Here is a 20,465-nt window from a genome sequence, read left to right as displayed (position 1 = left end):
TAGCAGATACATGATTTGCATATATCTTCTCCCATTCTGTGGGTTGTCTTTTCACTTTCTAGAATGTATCCTTTGAAGCACAAAAGTTTTAAATTTTGGTGAAGTCCAACTTATGTATTTTTCTTTTGTTATTGTGCTTTTCATGGCAATCTAAGAAACCATCACCTAATTCAAGGTCATAAAGATTTCAGCCTGTTTTCTTTAGTTTTAGTTTTAGCTCTTACATTTGGGTCTCAGATCCATTTTTAGTTAATTTTTTTTATATATACTGCAGGGTAGGAGTCCTCGTTCATTCTTTTACATGTGGACATCCATTCGCAGACCATTGGTTGACAAGACTATTCTTACTTCCACTGAACCGTCTTGGCACACTTGGTGAAAAGAAATTTACCATGAATGTATGGATTTACTTGGACTCTTAATTCTATTCTGTACACACACACACACACACACACACACACAACTCTATCTCCTTTTGTCTTGTTTATTATAGCTTTGTAGTAAGCTTAGAAATTGAGAAGACACAATTTCTATTTGTCTTTCTTTTCTAATTAAAGACTATTTTGACTATATGGGTCCCTTGCATTTCCACATGAATTTTAGGATGAGCATGTCAACTTCTGCAAAACAGCTGAGATTTTCATAAATATCACATTAAATCTGCTGATTAATTTGGGGATATTACCAGATTAACAATGTTAGGTCTTCTGGTTCAAGAATATAGAATGTCTTTCAATTTATTTATGTCTTTACTATCAACAGTGTTTTTGAAGTTTTTGTGTATAAGTCTTACACGTGTTTTGTTAAATTTATTGCTAACTACTTATTCTTTTTGAGGCTATTGTAAATATAACTATTTCCTTAATTTTGTTTCTAAATTGTTCACTACCAGTGTATATAATACAATTGATATTTATACTGATCTTGCACCTTTCAGCCTTGCTGACCTTATTAAGTATATTTTATTGATTATGCTATTATAGTTGTCCCACTTTTTCCTCTTTGCCCCCCCATCCAGCACCCTCCTTCCCTTCAGCATCCCCTCCCCTTAGTTCATGTCCTTGGATCATGTATGTAAGTTTTTTGGCTTCTCCATTTCCTATATTATTCTTAACCTCCCCCTGTCTATTTTATACCTATCATTTATGCTTCTTATTCCCTTTACCTTTCCCTCATTCTCCCTTCTTCACCTCCCAGCTGATAACCCTCCAGGTAATCTCCATTTCTGTGATTCTGTCCCTGTTCTAGTTGTTTGCTTAGTTTGCTTTTGCTTTTTGTTTTTTAGGTTCAATTGTTGATAGTTGTTTGTTATCATTTTATTGTTCATGGTTTTTGATCTCCTTTTTTTTTAGATAAATCTCTTTAACATTTCATATAATGTTGAACTCCTTTAACTTGACCTTACCCGGGATGCACTTTATCTGCTCTTGCATTCAAAATGACAGCTTTGCTGGTTGCAGTAATCTAGGTCGTAGGTCCTTGCTTTTCATGACTTTGAACAGTTCTTTCCAGCCCCTCTTGCCTGTAAGGTTTCTTTTGAGAAATCAGCTGATAGTCTCATGGGACCTCCTTTGTAGATAACTCTATGCTATTATCTTGCTGCTATTAAGATTCTCTCATCTTTAATCTTGGGTAATTTATATGGTGTATTTTGGTGTGTGCTTCCTTGGGTCTAAATTCTTTGGGACTCTCTGAGCTTCCTGGACTTTCTGGAAGTCTATTTCCTTTGCCAGGGATTAGGGAAGTTCTCCATTATGTTTTCAAATAAATTTTCAATTTCTTGCTCTTCCTCTTCTCCTTGGGGCATCCCTATGATTCAGATGTTGGAATGTTTAAAGTTGGCCCACAGGTTCCTAAGCCTCTCCACATTTTTAAAAATTCTTGTTTCTTCATTCTGCTCCAGTTGAATGTTTATTTCTTCCTTTTGTTCCAAATCTTTGAGTCTCAGTTTCTTTCCCTTCACTGTTTGTTCCCTGCATATTTTCCTTTATTTCACTTTGTGTAGCCTGTACCTCTTCCTTTATTTTTTGACCACACTTAATCATTTTTGTGTGTATCCAGATTACCAGTGTTCTGAACTCTGCATCTGATAGGTTGACTATCTCCTTAGTTCTTTTTCTGGAACTTTTATCTTTTCTTTCATTTGGGCCATATTTCTTTGTCTTGTCCTACCTGTTATGTTGTAAGGGGCAGAGCCTTAGGTATTTGCCGTGGCGGGGCAACCCATGTCACTGCTTCATGGTGCTCCATGTGGGGGAGGGGTCAGAGAGGAAACAATGCCACTTGCTTGGCTCTCACCCTGCTTTCAGTCACTTCCTTTCCTTTCCACCAGTGGATTGTGCCCTTTCAGGTGCTGATTCCCAGGTGGGTGGATCTGTGTATGTTCTAGGATCCCATGGCCCCCTCCAATGGACTCCTGTGAAACTGGGAGCTTCTCCTGCAGCTGCCACCCCCACAGAGTTTTACAACCAAAGGTTGTAAGTATTGAGGCTTTAGTTTCCTGTGCTGGAACCCTGGGTTGCGTGGTCTCATTACCCAGTTTTTCCTCTTGGCCTACCCGAATGTGGATGTGCGATATCCTGATCCACTGCCACCACCCTGGTCTGCTAGCAGCTGCCTTGTCGCACACACTCACTGCCCTGGTTTCCTGTCTCCACCCCTCTACCAGTCTGGATGAATGTTTCTTTAACTTCTTGGTTGTCAGGCTTCCATACAGTTCAATGTTATGGCTGTTATAGTTGTTTTTTTGTTTTAAAATTGGTTGTTATCCTTCTTTTGATTGTGTGAGGAAGTGAAGCATGTCTACCTACATCTCCGTCTTGGCCCAAAGCTTTGACCTTACTAATTCTAAGTTATTTATTTTTTTTTGTAGCAGAGTCCTTAAGGTTTTCTACATACAAGATCATGTCATCTGCAAATAGAGAAAGTTTTATTTCTTTTTAAATTTGGATGATAGTTTTCTTTTTTTCTCCTGACTTCCCTAGTTAGAACTTTCACAACAAGTGACAAGAGAATAATACATTCTTGTCTTGTTCCTGACCTTAGGAACACTTTCAGTCTTTCACTGATAAGTATGTTAGCTGTGGGTCTTTATAGATTCCCTTCCTCAGGTTAAGAAAGTTCCTGTCTATTGGGATTGTATCAAAGAAAAGGCTTCTGCACAGCTAGAGAAAACATCAGTAAAATGTAAAGGGAACCAACTGTATGGGAAAACATATTTGCCAATGATTCCTTGGACAAGGGTTTGATCTCCAAAATGCATAAAGAACTCATATGACTCAACACCAAGAAGACAAACAACCCAATTAAAAAGTAGGCAAAGCACATGAACAGACACTTCTCCAAGGAGGACAGAGGGCCCAGAGACATATGAAAGGATGCTCAGCATCACTAGCCATCAGAGAGATGCAAATTAAAAAACCACAATGAGATACCACTTCACCCTGGTCAGAATGGTCATCATAAACAAATCAACAAACAAGTGCTTACACGGTTGTGGAGCAAAGGGAACCCTGGTGCACTGCTGGTGGGGATGCAGACTGGTGCAGCCACTTTGGAAAACAGTGTGGGATTTCCTCAAAATATTAAAGATGGAATTGACTTTCACTCCAGTGATCCCACTGCTGGAATTATACCCTAAGAATCCTGAAACACCAATCCAAAAGAACCTATGCACCCCAATGTTCATAGTAGCACTATTTACAATAGCCAAGTGCTGGAAACAGCCTAAGTGCCAACCAGCAAATAAGTGGACCCAAAAATTGTGGTGCATTTACATAGTGGAATACTATGTGGCAGACAGAAAGAAGGAACTCCTACCTTCCGTGACAGCATGATGGAATTGGAAAATACTATGCTAAGTGAAATAACCCAAGCAGCAAAGGCAAATACCTTGTGATCTCATCTCTAAGTGGAACCTAATGAACAAACAAACAAATGAGCAAAAGAGAACCAGAGACATGGAACTAAGAAAAAAACTGACAGTGACCAGAAAGGAGCAGGGAGAAGGATAATGAGGGAAAGAAGAGGAAGGGTCTAGTCAAGAATCATGTATAAAGGACCCATGAACATGGATAACAGTGTGGGACTTGACTGAGGGAGCAGGAGTGGGGGCGGAACAGAGAAGAGTAACTGGAGAAAAATCGGGACAACTGTAATTGAACAACAAAAAAAAGGTTCTATATCTAGGTTGTTGAGTGTTTTTGTCATATAAAAGACAGATTTTCTCAAATACTTTTTCTGTGTCTATTAAGATGATCATGTAGCTTTTGTTCATTATTCTATGAACATAAAGTATTACATTGATTTTTTGTTAAATTAACCTTGCATTTCTGAGATATATCCCAGTTAGTCTTTATTTACAATGCTCTTTACGTTACTAGATTTGGTTTACACTATAGTATGTTGTTTAGCATTTTTGCATCTATACTCATAAAGGATATTGTTCTGTAGTTTTCTTGTATAGTCTGGTTTTGGCACCAGGGTTAATAATGGTTTATTTAATTTTTAAAATGTTTTATTGATTATGCTATTACAGTTGTCCCATTTTTCCCCTCATTCCCCTCCACCCTGAACACCCCCTCCCACTCACATTCCCCCACTTTAGTTCATGTCCATGTGTCATATTCATAAGTTCTTTGACTTCTACATTTCCCATACTATTCTTACCCTCTCCGTCTATTTTCTACCTATCATCTATGCTACTTATTCTCTGTACCTTTTCCCCCTCTTTCCTTCTCCCACCCCTGTTGATAACCTTCCATGTGATCTCCATTTCTGTGGTTCTGTTCCTGTTCTAGTTGTTTGTTTTTGTTTTTGGTATGGTTGTTAATAATTGCAAGTTTGCCATCATTTTACTATACAAGTTCTTAATCTTCTTTTTCTTAGATAAGTCCCTTTAACATTTCATATAATAAGGGCTTGGTGTTGATGAACTCCTTTAACTTGACCTTATTTAAGAAGCACTTTATCTGTCCTTCCATTCTAAATGAAAGCTTTGCTGTATAAAGCAATCTTGGATGTAGGTCCTTGCCTTTCATGACTTGAAATACTTCTTTCCAGCCCCTTCTTGCCTGTAAGGTCTCTTTTGAGAAGTCAACTGACAGTCTGATGGGAACTCTTTTGTAGGTAACTCTCTCCTTTTGTCTTGCTGCTTTTAAGATTCTCTCCTTATCTCTAATCTTGGCTAAGGTAATTATGATGTGCCTTGCTGTGTTCCTCCTTGGGTCCAACTTCTTTGGGACTCTCTGAGCTTCCTGGATTTCCTGGAAGTCTATTTCCTTTACCAGAATGGGGAAGTTCTCCTTTATTATTTGTTCAAATAAGTTTTCCACTTGTTGCTCTTCCTCTTCCCGTTCTGGTGCCCCTATGATTTGGATGTTGGAACGTTTAAAGATGTCCTGCAGGTTCCTAAGCCTCTCCTCATGTTTTTGAATTCTTGTTTCTTCATTCTTTTCTGACTGTACGTTTCTTTCTTCCTTCTGCTCCACTCCATTGATTTGAGTACCAGTTTCCTTTCCATCACTATTGGTTTCCTGCGCACTTCCCTTCATTTCAATTAGTTTAGCCTTCATTTGTTCCTCTAATTTGTGACCAAATCCAACCAATTCTGTGAGTATCCTGATTACCAGAGTTTTGAACTATGCATCTGATAGGCTGGCTACTTCTTCGTTGCTTAGTTGTATTTTTTTCTGAAGCTTTAATTTGTTCTTTTGTTTGGGCAATTTTTTTTTTGTCTCGACACACCTGTTACGTATAAGGGGAGGAGCCTTAGAGGTGGAGCCTTAGCTATTCACCTGGGTGGGGTAATGCAAGTCATTGGGTTGTGACACAGTATGTGGGGGAGGGGTCTGAGAAGGAACAATGGCGCTTGCTCTGCTCCCTGTGGGATTTCAGTCACTTCCCCCACTTCCCCCAAGCACACTGGGCCTTCTGGTGCTGATTCCTGTGTGGATGGGTTTTGTACATGCTGGGACCCTGTGGGTCTCTCTACTGAACTCTCCTGTGAGGCTGGGAGTTTCTCCCGGCACCTCAACTCCACAGGTGTTTTCAATGGGTGTTTTGAGGCTTTATTTTCCTATACTCAAACCCTGGGTTGTGCAGTCTGTCTCGCTCCCCAGTTTTGCTTGGTATATCTATGTGCAAATGTGGGACCACGCAGTCCACCAGCCACCTTGCATGCCTCGCTGGGTCTACCAGCCACCGCTTTGCCCTGAGCCCTCCCTGACTGCCTGACTCCACCCCTCCTACTGGTCTGGATGAATATGTCTACTTTAACTTGCTGGTTGTCGGACTTCTATACAGTTCCATTTTCTGTCGGTATCAATTGTTTTTTTTGTTTTTAAATTGTCATTGTCCTTATTTTGATTGTGTGAGGAGGCATAGTGTGTCTACCTACACCTCCGTCTTGGCTGGAAGTCCAATACAGGTTTATTAATAGAATTAATTTGGAATTATTTCCCCCTTTTCTAATTTTTAGAGGACTTTGTGAAGATTGGTGTTACCCATATTTTTTGGACCATAAGACACACCTAGGCTTTAGAGAAGGAAAATAGAAAAAAAATTTTGAAGCAAAAAATGTAAAATATTTGATAACATAAAGAACATAGTATTTCACCAATGTAAATGTAAACAGAACTCAACAGCAGCATTAACAATCATTATTCCTCCCAAATTTGGTGGTGGGGGGTATGTCTTATAGTCTGAAAAATATGGTAATTCTGCTTCAAATTTTTGCTAAAATTCACAAGTAAGCCATCTAGATCTGGGCTTGTCTCTGTGGGAACTTTTTGAAAATTATAATTCAATTGCATTATTTGTTATAGGTTCAGATTTTCTGTTTCTTGTTGGCTTACTTTTGGTAGTTTTTGACTTTTAGAAATTTGTCCATTTCATCTAGCCATCTAAGATTTGGGTATACAATTCTTCCTAGTATTCCCTTATAATCCTTTATTTCTGTAAGATTGGTAGTAATGTACCCTCTTTCATTGATGATCTTAGTAACTAGAATGTTCTCCTTGTTTTTGTTGGTCAGTCTAAAAGTTTGTCAATTTTATTGATCTTTCAAAGAAACAACTTTTGCTTCATCAATTTTCTCTATTCTTTTTATTTGGTATTTTATTTATTTATACTTTAAACTTTATTATTTTCTTCCTTCTGTTTGCTTTGGTTTAGTTTACTCTTCCTTTTGTAGGTCTTTAATGTGAAAGGTTTGGTTATTAATTTGAAATTTCTCCTATGTTTTAAAAAAAGTAACATTCATAGCTATAAATTTCCCTCTAAATACTGCATTCTTTAGCTGCATCATATAAACTTTGGTATTCATTACTTTCAGTTAACTCATATGATATCAAAATATTTTATAATTTCCCTTCTTATTTCTTCTTTGACTCACTGGCTATTTAGAAATGTATTGTTTAATTTCCACATAGTTATGCATTTCCAAAATTTCCTTCTGTTATTCATTTCTAAATGTATTTCATTGTATTCAGAAACATACGTCATATGATTGCAATCTTTTTTACATTTATTGAAGATTGTTTTAAGGTCTAACAGATAATTTATCCTGTTAGATCAATGTGCATTGAAAAGAATGTGCATCTTGCTTTTGTTTATTGGAATGTTGTGTATATGTCTCTTAAGTCTCAACTGCTTACAGTGCTAGAACAGAACCCAAACTGTTCTGGTCTATTCAGGAGGATGCTCTCCTTTTTTAACTGTTCACCATTCAAGTTAATATCACCCTAATGGAAAGAGGTATGCACAGTAAAGTTTCCACTTTGGATTTGTTCTTATATATCTACCTTGAAGAACTTTAAAGAAAGCAAAGTAAGAAATAAATATAGCTGTTCTGTGTTTTCTGAACAATTTCCTGTCTATCTCATGGGCACAATGCAACTAGATGATGGCAAAGCATCCCACAAATAAAACATGAACATAAATGCACAGTGAAATGTAAAAATGCTATTTCAAACAACTACTGCCGAAATTTAGTTTGCCCAAATACTGAAAGAAAAATATCACTTTATGATTTAAAATTCATTTATGATATATTCTTTGAGAAAGAGCATCCACTGCAGATTTTAAAACGCAGGCCAGATGAGACAAACCTGGACATTATGACAACTGCATCAATGTGCAATAGTTATCTAGTCAAATGTCTGTGTTAATCTTGGATTTGTGGCATTTCCCCAAAATGTCTCAAATAAAATTTGTTGACTTTCTTCAACATACTTAGAGAAGATAATTGGACTTTCAAACTTAAGAGAAAAACACAAAATAGTATATTTATTATCATGAAGAGCACATCTATATTTACTGAACAAATACACAGTATTTGAAATCTTAAGCAAAATCCATAAAGATATTTGCCTTATTCTACTGTATGATACAGAAGCTTACCACTTTAGTAAAGTACTAAGATTTCTCGACATATATGTATGTGGATGTGACTTACACAATGATTACTGAATTATATAAAGTTACAAATTCAAAGATTTGCTTAGCTTTGATTCTGATTATTATATAATCAACACCAAATATCTCACATAATATCCAGGAGCTGCTACTAAATCACTACCATGTTTACCTGGGCAACAGGAAAATTAGATTCCAAAAATACATCAAAAGTATCTAACAGAATAAAATACAGAGCTCCTGCTTCTAGGGTGAGAGTTTATATTTCCAAAAGATAGAACCCAAAGTCCAAACCTAATACCGATACGATAAATCTCAGAAAATAATTTTTTAGTTTTAATTTTCTAGTTACCCTGAGCAGCTACTTTTATATCAATGCACCCTCTTATTAAAAATAGTAAAAAGAGTTTACTTCTTGATATTGCATGGTAATGATTTTGAGACTTGTAAGCGGTAGTGTTAAGAAGAGAAGGGTACTTTCCATTCCAAATTAATGCCACTAGTTATATGATCTAACTAAGATTTTTGTACCCTTTTACCTCTGTATTTTCCCCAAAGCCCAGCCTCTGGCACCACTTTTCTATTTTCCACTCGGTTTCTATGAGTTGTTTTTTTTTTTTTTAGTCCACATGTAAATGATACCATCCATTATTTGTCTCTTTCTGGCTTATTTCACTTAGCATAATGCCCTCCAAGGTTCATCCATGTTGCCACAGATGTCGGTATTTCCTTTTTAAAGGCTGGATAATACCCACTGTATACATAACCGTATTTTCTTGATAAATTCATCCCTTGGTGAACACTTAGGCTATTTCCATACCGTGGCTATTGTGAACAGTGATGCAATGAACACGGGAGTACAGATTCATCTTTGAGATAATGGTTTCATTTCCTTTGGACATGTTCCCAGGGTAGAACTGCTGGATCATATGGTGGTTCTATTTTTAATACCTTGAGGAACCCCCATATGGTTTTCCATACTGGCTGTCCCAATTTATATCCCCACAAACCACATACAAGGGTTCCCTTTCCTCCGCATTCTTGTCCGCATTTGTTACCTTGTCTTTTTGATAGTAGCTATCCAACAGGTGGAAGGTATCACACTGTGGTTTTGACTTGTATTTCTCTGATGATTAGTGATGTTGGGCACCTTTTCATGTACCTGTTGTTCATTTTTATGTCTTCTTTCAAAAAATGTTTATTCAAGTTCATTGCCCATTTCTAAATTGGATTATTTGGTTTATTTGCTATTGAGTTGTGTGAATTCCTTATTTATTTTGGATATTAATTACTTTTGGAGTATGTGGTTATCATATATTTTCTTCCATCCACAGGATGCCCTTTCATTTTGTGGATGGTTTCCCTGTCTGTTCAGAAGCTTTTTAGTTTGATGTTGTCCTACTTGTTTTCTTTCGCTGCTTTGTTTTTAGGAAAACTGTAAAGAGTATATGAGATACACAGTATTTAATACAACTGCAGTATACTTAAAATTATCACAAATTCAACAGTTTAATAAAAAGTAGCAAAGTGCTTACAGCATGTTCTCAAGGATAATTAGACTATCCATCCTTGAATGCAGCGTTCCCATTTTTTAAGTGGTTTTCATCCAATTTATCCACATTCTAGCCTTGCTGGGGTCAGCCCATGAAAAAAAGGCAAGGTTTATGTAGACAAAGGAGGAATGTCTTGAGGTTGTAAAGAACACAATAAAACATATTAATATTTCAAGAAGTAGGTCTTGGGATGTATTTGAAAGTTTGAGATGACAGAGGCATAAACAAGTATTTATGACCTAAGAACAAATACCTCCTTTAGTACTTTGAAGTATTTTTTAAAAATCGAATAGAATTAAATTACAAAGCTAACGCACTTGTTTATGCAGCTGGTCTTTTTTAAAATTGAGAAACTTTAAACCTACAGTTCTAATAGGCTTACTGGTGACACCCCAATCCTTTACAAAAATAAATGAAACATCATAAATCATCTGACAGTTGTTAAGCTTAGATTTTTACCATCACTCAGATGCTTTAAAAATAAAAAGCAACATAAAAGAATAAGGTCTTATTTTGTTAAGATAGAAAATAAATTATACCATTAAATGTCATTTAGAATCCTAACTTCAATACTTAGGATTAAGTTGGCATAATATCCTTGGTCATTCCTATGAGATTTGATGCAAGTAGAGTAGTTTTCTTAGAAAATATTTCAAAACTCTGGCACTTCCTGTGATAAATGGAGCAGTAAGGCTTTGGAATTGCAATTGGGTATATTTAAGTACTTCATATGGGCAACCAGACTGCCATCTTGCTGGATATCTAGCATTATTATCTGGCATCCAAAGGCATATCTGAATGCTGATCAAGGGTAAAGAGTTGGGTTAAGCCCTTCTAATTTTAAGCTACAAATTTAGTACCACATTATAGCTACAGAGTTCAACCTTTATTTTCTGGCTAGTTGATTTAAAGAAAAATATTCACATATCTTGAAATGTTTGAGATTCAACAGCTTTAGCCACAGAACCTAAAAGTTTTTATTATAGCTAAGTTTCAAGAAAATAAACTATGGGAGACATTCTCCATGACCTGGCTGAAAGGTAATCTAATGACTGGTCAGCGACCAGTTCAAGCAACATTCCCACTCAGGTAAGTGCACCTTTGGAAGCCCCTGGACTAGCAGCAGGGCCCGTATCAGACTGTAGCCATTTCAGGATTTTCTCATTCATTTTTAAGATACAGTTACCAAATCAGTAGCCTCTAGATAAGGGCTTACCCAACGGTCACATCCCTGTGAAGCTGTGTACAGGCATCTGATAAACACTTGAAAAAATGGCTGAATTACTGATATCAGAAACCCAATTTCTTATTTCTTGCACATATTGTTACTAATGAAGAATTCTTAAAAATTATTTAATTTTAAAATGTACATTTCACTTCTTATGAAATTATAAAATATTGAATTTGTACCAAATAATATTTTAACATATGTGTAAGAAATTAAATAAATAAAATAAACTGAACAGATACCTTCCTACTACCCAGCTTAGGGAAAAATAAAAAACATTACTAGTAACTTTGAGGTCACCTTTATGGCCTTTACCATTCCAATTCCAATTCTCCTTCCCATGCGTTCACCCCAAGGATCATAAATTTTTCACTTTGCTTTCCTTTATAATGTTATCCTATGTTTCCTTAGTTAATGTAGTGTTTAATCTTGCAAGATTTTGGATGGAATTATATTGGTTGGAATCACATTGGAAGTATTCTTGTATGTTCATGAGATTCCCCCAATCTGGTATGTTTGAATATACCCATTTTATGCCTTGCCTTGTTGATGGATATCGGAATTCTTTCCAGTTTTCATGCATGTTTCTCTGTGTACATTTGCAAGTGTTTCTACATCTCAGAGTGAAATTTCTGGGTTGGTATACACACAAGTTACTATATAATGACTAATTGTTTTATATTATTGATCCAATTTCTTTAACAACTAGCAAGGGTAAGAGAGGGCAGGATGCTCCAAACATTTTTGCCAATCTGGTAGGTATAAAACACTGTCACCTTGTGATATTTTTTAAAGCTCTTTTTCCATCCCTTTGAAGAGAAATGTACATAAAATGAAATGCACAAATCTTAAGTGTACCATTCTTTAAGTTTTACAAAATGCATATACATCATAACCCAAACCTTTCCCACCACCCCAAAGAAAGTTTCCACATAATCCGTGTCAGTCATGCCCTGCTCTATCCCATTGTTTTGTTCCTCTCTCTCCTAAATTCTGCTTGTTCTAGAAGTTCACGCAAATGGAGTAATACTGCATGCATTCTTTTGTATAATGCACTATACAAAATGTACTAATCACTTTTTTGATTAGTATAGGATTCATCCATGTTGTTGCAAGGGTCAGTAGTGCCTTTTTATTTCTGATTTATTTATTGCTCTCCCCTCCCCTGCCCCCCACCTCCCACAGTCAGTCCCCCCAGTGTCTGTGCCCATGAACCCTCTATTTGTGTTCCTTTGCCTGCCCCTTTCCCTTGTTATATTCCGCACCACCCCCCTCTGGTCATTGTCAGTTTGTTCTTTATTTCTAGAGTCTCTGTAATTAAACTTTTTCCTACCCCCAAGTCACGATGATATTCTGACTTTTTCCCTAAAAGTCTTATGGTTTTAGATTTAATATTTAAATCCATCTCAAATTAATTTTTATGCATGGTTCAAGGTAGGAATTGAGATTTGTTTTGATTCCACAGAAATATCCAATTGTTCTAGCATTATTTATTTAAAAACTTTCCTTTCCCCACTGGGTTGCTTTAGGGCTTTGTTGGAAACTGAACGAGCATAAGCTGTGGTCTATTCCAGCCTCTCTGTTCAAGTGCATCGGTCTGTTTGTGACCCTCACAGCAGCGTCACATTGTTTCAGTTATGGCAGCACTGTGATGGTGTCGTGAAGTCCTCCAGCTATGATTTTAAACTTGTTTTGGATAGTCTCAGTCTTTTCCATTTTCATTGAACTTTTGTATTAAGTTTGTCAACCTTCAGGAAAAAAATAAGCCTGTGGGATTATGATAGGGATTATGTTGAATTTACAGATCAATTTGGAAAGAACTGCCATCTAATCCAGTCTTCCAATCCATGAACACGCCATCTCTCTTTACTTATTCAAATCTGCTATAACTTTCCTCAGTAATGTTTTGTTTTTAATGTGAAAATCTTGAATATCTTTTGTTAAATGTTTGTAAATGTTTTACTTTTATTAAAAGTGGGATATAGGCTTACTGTTTATAGTCTCAATTCAAAACTACTTGTTATTTATTAGGGCTGTTCCACCATATACATTCTCTGTGGAAATATTAAATGCATCAAAATTCCTAGCAATTCTGTTTAATAGTACATAGTACATTCTGTACAGTAAGGAAGATGAGAATTTCTAAAAATGAGACAAGGACTCTATAGCTTGGCAGTGAAATAAAGGAATGGATTTAGTCCAAGAACATACATGCTGGTTATTGGATCAGGAAATTTTTATAATACACTCTCACTTGAAATATATTCTGTGAGGGGCAAGAAGGGTTAGATACACGATCACTTGTGTCTGGAGCTGCATTGATCCTTTAATTGCAGGACTCTGGTTACCTAACTGTTCCACCGCCAACTCTTTTATGACTCTGGCTCACACAGCCATGACCAAGGGTTTCAGGAAGAGAGTAAGAAGTATTTACTTTCGACTTTTGAGCAAAAAGAACACAAGCTCCTTTTCCTCTGGTTTCACACTTTGCGTTGTTTCTTTTCTAACTTACTAGTCTCACTTATTCCATTTTGCTGTTGTTCCCTTTTCTCATCTCTGCTTCTTCCTGGCATCATGGATTTCATTCCAATATCTAACTCTTCAGCCTTCTGTATTTATCAAGATATGAAAATGAATGGAACAAATTCCTCATCAGTCCTAAAAGGCACCCCTCTACCTGTGCGGGACAGAGGATGCCTTCAACCCTAAAAGGCATGCTCTGTCTTTGCCCTTTGCTTGCCTCCTGCTGGCTTCTTCTCTTCTGGCTTCCCTTAAGTCTTTTCTCCATATGCCTTGACTTCCTTCTTACATCCTTCTTGGTCAAACTGGTCCTCTTCCTGAAGCCTTTCTTTCACTTTAGTAAGGTTGATACTCCTATGATGCTTTTCCTTAGAACCTTTCACAACAGACTTCCACATTGGTGGCCACTGGTAAATCAACTTCCCTTCTTCAGTAAATGCTATTTTCTCATTAATTTAAAATGTCCCATTATTTACTTTCTTTGTTTCTGTGACTTTGATTTCTATGCTCTGGTATTTCTATTCCTGACCTCCACGGTTAACAGCAGCAGATGAGAAAAACGGAAGTCTGTAAGAAGTTTATCTGCAAAAGCATTAACAGTGCTCTTTGCTACAAATACTGACTTTGAGGGCCTTTGCTCAAACTATTTTCTCCCCCATTCTCCCTGGTCTGCCTCTCTTCCTGCTCCTCTTCCTCTCTTCACCTAATGCCATTAGCCAGCCTGGCCCCTCCCTCTCCTGCTTCTGGTCTCTTTCCACCTTACTGAAGGATGGACATTTTCTCACTGAAATAAGCTCTAAATTTTTCCACGCAGTCATTGGTGAGGGATAGAGCTCTAGGCTCATAAACCATTCTTTGGTTAGTTGTTTCTACATTTTCTGAGAAACACTATCCAAGATCTCATAGCAAGTCCAAGCCACATAGCATATTTGGGTAAAGGTAACTCGTTCAAATCAAATACTTCTTCATCCTTCATCAGATATATACTAACATATGTAGGAAACAAAACACCTTTGAGCTCTTTAATGATTGATCTTGGGCTAAAAATGACTCTGGTTTTGTTTTCTAGAAGCCCATAAGTTTTTCTGGACTGATTTTTTACTTTCTTCATAGGTACTTTCTTCTCAAGAAGTTGCCATACCATCCTTTTTTTCTTCTGAGGGAAGCAAAATTAATAAAGCTTCATCATCTACTTGGCAGGTCTATCAGCTCTGTGAATATGAGTTGGCAACCTCTGGGCAATCAAACGGAAGAGCCCAGTTCATGGCCTGAATATCCAATGCCCTGGCTGCAGTATTTGTAGCAAAGAGCACTGTTAACGCTTTTGCAGATAAACTTCTTACAGACTTCCGTTTCTCTCATCTGCTGCTGTTAACCGTGGAGGTCAGGAATAGAAATAGCAGAACACAGGCAGTAGAAAACTCAGTTTAAATACTGAACCTCTTTACAACTGGAAAAAATATACATAATACTCCTGTTCACATGGCTTTTCAAAAAGGAATACAAGATACTTTTCTTTTTTTTTACTATAGCTCACATCCTATGTAGTTTTGCTCCAAAGTGACAGGGGCCTTATATTTCAAATTTTTAAAAGATTTTATTTATTTATATTTAGTGAGGAAGGGAAGGAGAGGGGGAGAGAACTATCAATGTATGGTTGCCTCTTGTGCGTCCCCTGCCGGGAACTGGCCTGCAACCCAGACATATGCCCTGACTGGGGATCGAACCGCAGTCATTTAGTTCGCAGGCCTGCACTCAATCCACTGAGCTACACCAGCTAGGGCTTATATTTCAATGTTATTACCAATCCAAATACATGCAGAGTTTTTCAAACTCAAGTGCACAAGGTCTTTTACAGATTTGATTTGTCTTGCCTGTAATAAAACAAAGTTATTGTTTCGAGGGAATGCTTTCTTTTTTTTTTAATATTAAATTTTATTTAGTTACTTTTCAAGTACATTTTTTTATTTATCTATTTCTCCCATCCCACCCCACCCCCCCGCCCAGTCTCCCCTCTCCCTCCCATTCCCCCCCTCCCAAGTCCTCATCTCTGTGTCTTTCATACTTGTTCCTCAAAATCCCTCCCCCTTTTTCCCCTTAAGTTCCTTTCCCTCTCCCCTCTGGCCGCTGATAACAACATTAATGATATCAGCAAAGTCTACACCCAAGATGCTTCTTCATCGTGAACTAACTTTGGAGGTTGGTCTGAATACTCAGTGCTTCTTCCTCGTGTTTCAATGGTCAAACCTGAATGCAAACGAGTACATTGACAGGGTTGGTCTTCTCACACAACTTGTCTCAGGTCATTTCCATCAATGATGGGACTGCTGAAAAGTCCATGATTCTTTCCTATTTTTTGGAAAAGTAAAAGGCCTGAGAAACAATGATGGGACTGCTGAAAAGTCCGTGATTCTTTCCTATTTTTTGGAAAACTAAAAGGCCTGAGAAACAATCAGTTCTCTCACAGGTAGCATTTATCAGAACCCAGTCTATCTGTCAAAGTTTATTACAGATGACAAAAAGCTTCCAGTCCTGGGACAAGAAAGTCAAAGTCTTGCCAGATCCCATTCTGGCAGCTTCACGTACATTTTTACCTTCTAAAGCCAGGTTCAGAAAAATTAAAAAGTATGTTCTTTAGGTAGCATTGCCTCAAAAAAAGTGCAAAGGAATAATTTTTGAAAACATTTTTAAGTTTAAAACTATATGCCCACTGACAAATCTGAAGGACTGTTTGGATGGATATAAAAATCTATCAGTTGTTTTCTTCAAAATCTTTCCCTAAAAATCTTCTATTTGATTTTCTTACATTGAATGAAATCTGAGACTGACATAATTTCCCACATATAAATAAGTCAACCTATCTGTCTGGCTCCCCAAAGAAATCTTTCTTTACCTCGGGTCTAGCAACTTTACTAGGCCCAGACAGAGTATGACCCCTTTCAATATTCAGGTTCTAGTTGTCTTTTGTTTCAAAAATGCTTAACCTCTACACATCGGTTTAACTTCATTAGTTTGTACACCTCATATCTACAATTATACATACGATAGATCTGCTCTGCCTGTTTTCTACATCAGTGGTTCACAAACTGAGGGACACGAGGGGGTGTATGAAGGCTTTCCAGAAGACATGTGGGCACAGAGAGATTCAGGACAATAAATTCCAGATCCTCCACTTCCATCCTTCCTATTACTTATCTTTCTGGGAACGTACCTGCAGACAAAGGATCACGCCAACCATTTTCTCATTTCCTCTTCCCCTCCTTCGCAATCACTCTTCCCCACTTTATTAAGGAAATACAGAAGCACCCATTAATCCTGTCTAGTGCATTTCCATGGAATATAACCTCCGCCAGGATGTCATATCTGTAAATCCTCCTTTAACCAAAGCACTACAATAGGGATCTGCTCTTTCCCCATTATTCATACAAATAACACATATATTTAAGAAATGTGGTATGTGGGCCCATGTCAGTATACTGTAACTACAGATGTCTAACCGCATGAAGCAGTAATGCGGGCATTTCTATTTAAGGATCTTACCTCTTCAATACCTTATGATTGTAAAAGAATCATTTAAACTCTGGGACATTTTAGTGAGCACAAAGAACTATTAAAAGCAACAGTATCTCATAATATCCAGACAACACATAGTAAGGCTCTGTGCCTCATTTATTTATCTGTGTTAGACTTAGAATTCAGCTGTGAGATGTTGTCATGGAGACATACATTAACATATTTAAGTTGAAAAATCAAGCTGGACTTTCATTGACAGAAAAATGTCCGATTTGGAAGAAGGTTTGAAACTGAAGACTGGCTTTGTCAGTTAAATACCATGGCAAACATTTTTCCCTAAATTGAGTGATTTACATTTATAGCTGCAAGACTTTGATAAAAGTATATTTCAGACATATTTAAAACAAAAGTTTCTCTAAAAATTCACACACTGGCAAGTATATATTAAAATTAATAATGTTTCTTAATATTACTTTCTAAGTATATTGGATTAAACAAGATATTTCTAAATAAAAAAGTAGTAAGTTAAAAAATCATTTGATAAATCTTAATTAAGCCTTTTTATTTTTTTCACCTCATGTTTAATTTTCATTCTGGACTGTAAAACTCTAATTAAAGTACAGGTGACATACAATATTATATTAGTTTCAGGCATAGAACATAGTGAGATTTCATATTTATACACCTTACAAGGTGATCACCACACAAAGTCCACTCCCCATCTTTCACTGTACAAAGTTATTGTGATATTACTGACTATATTCTCTATGCTGGACTTTACATTCCTGTGACTTATTTATGTTACAACTGTAAGTCTGCATGTCTTAATCCCCTTCACCTTTTTGCCCTTACCCCGCCTACCTATACTCTGGCAACTATCAGTTTTTCTGTGTTTATGAGTCTGTTTCTGTTTTTGTTTGTTCTTTTGTTTTTTAGATTCCACGCATAAGCAAAATGACCCAGTATTTGCCTTTCTCTGACTCATTTCAATTAGCATAATACCCTCTAAGTCTATCCATGCTGTCATAAATGGCAAGACTTCATTCTTTTTTTCATGGCTGAGTGTGTATGTATGTAAATACATATGCCTCCACTTCTTTATCCATTCATCTACTGGTGAACACCTAGGTTGCTTCCATATCTTTGCTATCGTAAACAGTGCTGCAGTGAACACAGGGGTGCATGTACCTTTCTGAATTAGTGTTTTGTTTTCTTCAGATAAGCACCCAGAAGTGGAATTGCTAGGTCTTTCTTTGTCTGTTGCTATAGCCTTTGTTTTAAAGTCTATTTTGTCTGTATAACTATTGCTTATCCCAGCTTCTTTATTTTTTTGTTTCCATTTTCATTAAATATCTTTCCATCCCTTTACTTTCAGTCTGTGTGGATCCTTTAATCTGGAGTCACATGCAGGCAGCAAATGTAGGGGTCTTATTTTTTCATTTATTCAGTCACCCTATTTTTTAGAAAATAGAGCACTTAATGAATTTACACTTAATCATTGATAGGTATGTACTTATTGCCACTTTGATCTAGTAGACAGCTTCCCTCAGTTTCATTGAGGTCTTTTTCTGAGGTTGTTTGTTTGTGTCTAGTTTTCATACTAGATTTATAAGTGGTTGGTCTATTATCTTTGCTATGTTTGCTCTTACTAGTGAGATTTTTTCTTTCATATTTTCTTCTTTCTAGTTTTGGCCTTATCTTTCCCACTCAAAGAATTGCCTTGCACATTTCTTGTAATGCTGCTTTAGTGGTGATCGACTCCTTTAGTTTGCTTCTCTGGGAAAATACTGATCTCTCCTTCAAATTTGAATGATAACCTTGCTGGGTATTTTTGGTTGCAGGTTTTTTTTCTTTCATCAAGTTGAACGTATCATGCCACTCCCTTCTGACCTGCAAGGTTTCTGTTGAAAAGTCAGTTGATAATCTCACAGGCATTCCTTTGTATGTAACTAGTTATTTTTCTCTTGCTACTTTTAAGATTTTCTCTTTAACTTTTAATAATTTAATTGTAATGTAACTTGGTGTGGGTCTCTTGTGGGTTCATCTTGTCTGGGACTCTCTGTGCTTCCTGGACTTGGATGTCTGTTTCTTTGCCAGGTTAAGGAAGTTTTCAGCCACTATTTCTTCAAACAGGTTTTCTGTCCCTTTCTCTCTCTTTTTTCCTTCTGGGAACCCTATAATTTGGATGTTAGTACACCTAATGTTGCCCCAAAGGTCTGTTATGCTATCTTCATTTTTTGAATTCTTTTATCTTTTATCTTCCAATAGGGTGATTTCCACTATCCTGTCTTCCTGATTGCTGATCCATTCTTCTGTCATCTAATGTGCTGTTGATTCCCTCCAGTGTATTTTTGTCATTTCAGTTGTTATATTCTTCAGTTCTCATATGTCCTTTTTAATAATTGATATCTCTTTGTTGAAGTTCTCATTGAGCTTATCCACTTGCCTGCAGAGTTTGATGAGCATCCATGTGACTATCACTTTGATCTAGTAGACAGCTTCCCTCAGTTTCATTGAGGTCTTTTTCTGGGGTTGTGTCTTTTTTTGTTTGTTTGTACCATTCTTTTTTATCTCTTCATTTTGCTTATTTGTTTCTATGTAATATTAGGTAAGTCAGCTAAACTCCTAGTCTTGAAAAAGTGCCCTTATGTAGAAGGTGCCCTGTGGAGTCTTTACTTAGAAGGCATCTTACTGTCACCAGAGCCAGGTGCTCCAGAGGTATTCCCTGGGACTAGTGTAGCACCCTGTTGTGTCTGGGACACAACTTCTGTGGACACACTGGTAGGCAAGGTCCAGCCACACAGGTGCAGAAACAGTGCCATACGTTGGCCAACTAGGGCTACCCACTGGGTGTGGCAGTGCAAGAGCCACATTGGAGGGGAGCTTGCCTGGGTGGGTCCTCAGGGAAAGGTCAGGATTGAGTGAACACTGTTAGCAAGGTTAATGGAGAGTATCAGAAATGGCGCCTGCCAGTGTTCGACCAGCTAGGTTTCAGAGTGGGGGGCAGGAATGCTGCCCACCAGCATCTCTGACTCAGGAGAACGTTCCAACAGATCCCTGTACCTTTAGTACATACACTAAATTTACTCAATGTATAACCTTCACATCTAACCGAGGTGCTTTTCGAAGTGCTGCCTTTGTGCTGGAACTCAGAAAGAACACAATCTCAGTTTCCTACAGCCCTTTGGTTCTCTCAGACATAAGCCCTGCTGGTTTTCAAAGCCAGATGTTGTGGG

At 37.2% G+C, this 20,465-nt stretch overlaps 1 protein-coding gene and 1 pseudogene across 16 annotated transcripts in view; both read right to left on the bottom strand.

Moving 5' to 3' along the window:
- Nucleotides 1-20,465, bottom strand: part of ZNF438 (zinc finger protein 438) — a 167,795-nt gene that overhangs the window by 55,546 nt on the left and 91,784 nt on the right. The gene's annotated exons all lie outside the window — the stretch shown is intronic.
- Nucleotides 14,326-16,954, bottom strand: LOC119063925 (probable ATP-dependent RNA helicase DDX10; annotated as a pseudogene).

Source organism: Artibeus jamaicensis, unplaced genomic scaffold (assembly GCF_021234435.1).
Source record: "Artibeus jamaicensis isolate MK-2021 breed Jamaican fruit bat unplaced genomic scaffold, CSHL_Jam_final contig_867, whole genome shotgun sequence".
In the NCBI taxonomy this organism is placed as follows: domain Eukaryota; kingdom Metazoa; phylum Chordata; class Mammalia; order Chiroptera; family Phyllostomidae; genus Artibeus; species Artibeus jamaicensis.
Note: the sequence above shows the minus strand (reverse complement) of the source record. Positions and strands in the feature narration are given on the sequence as shown.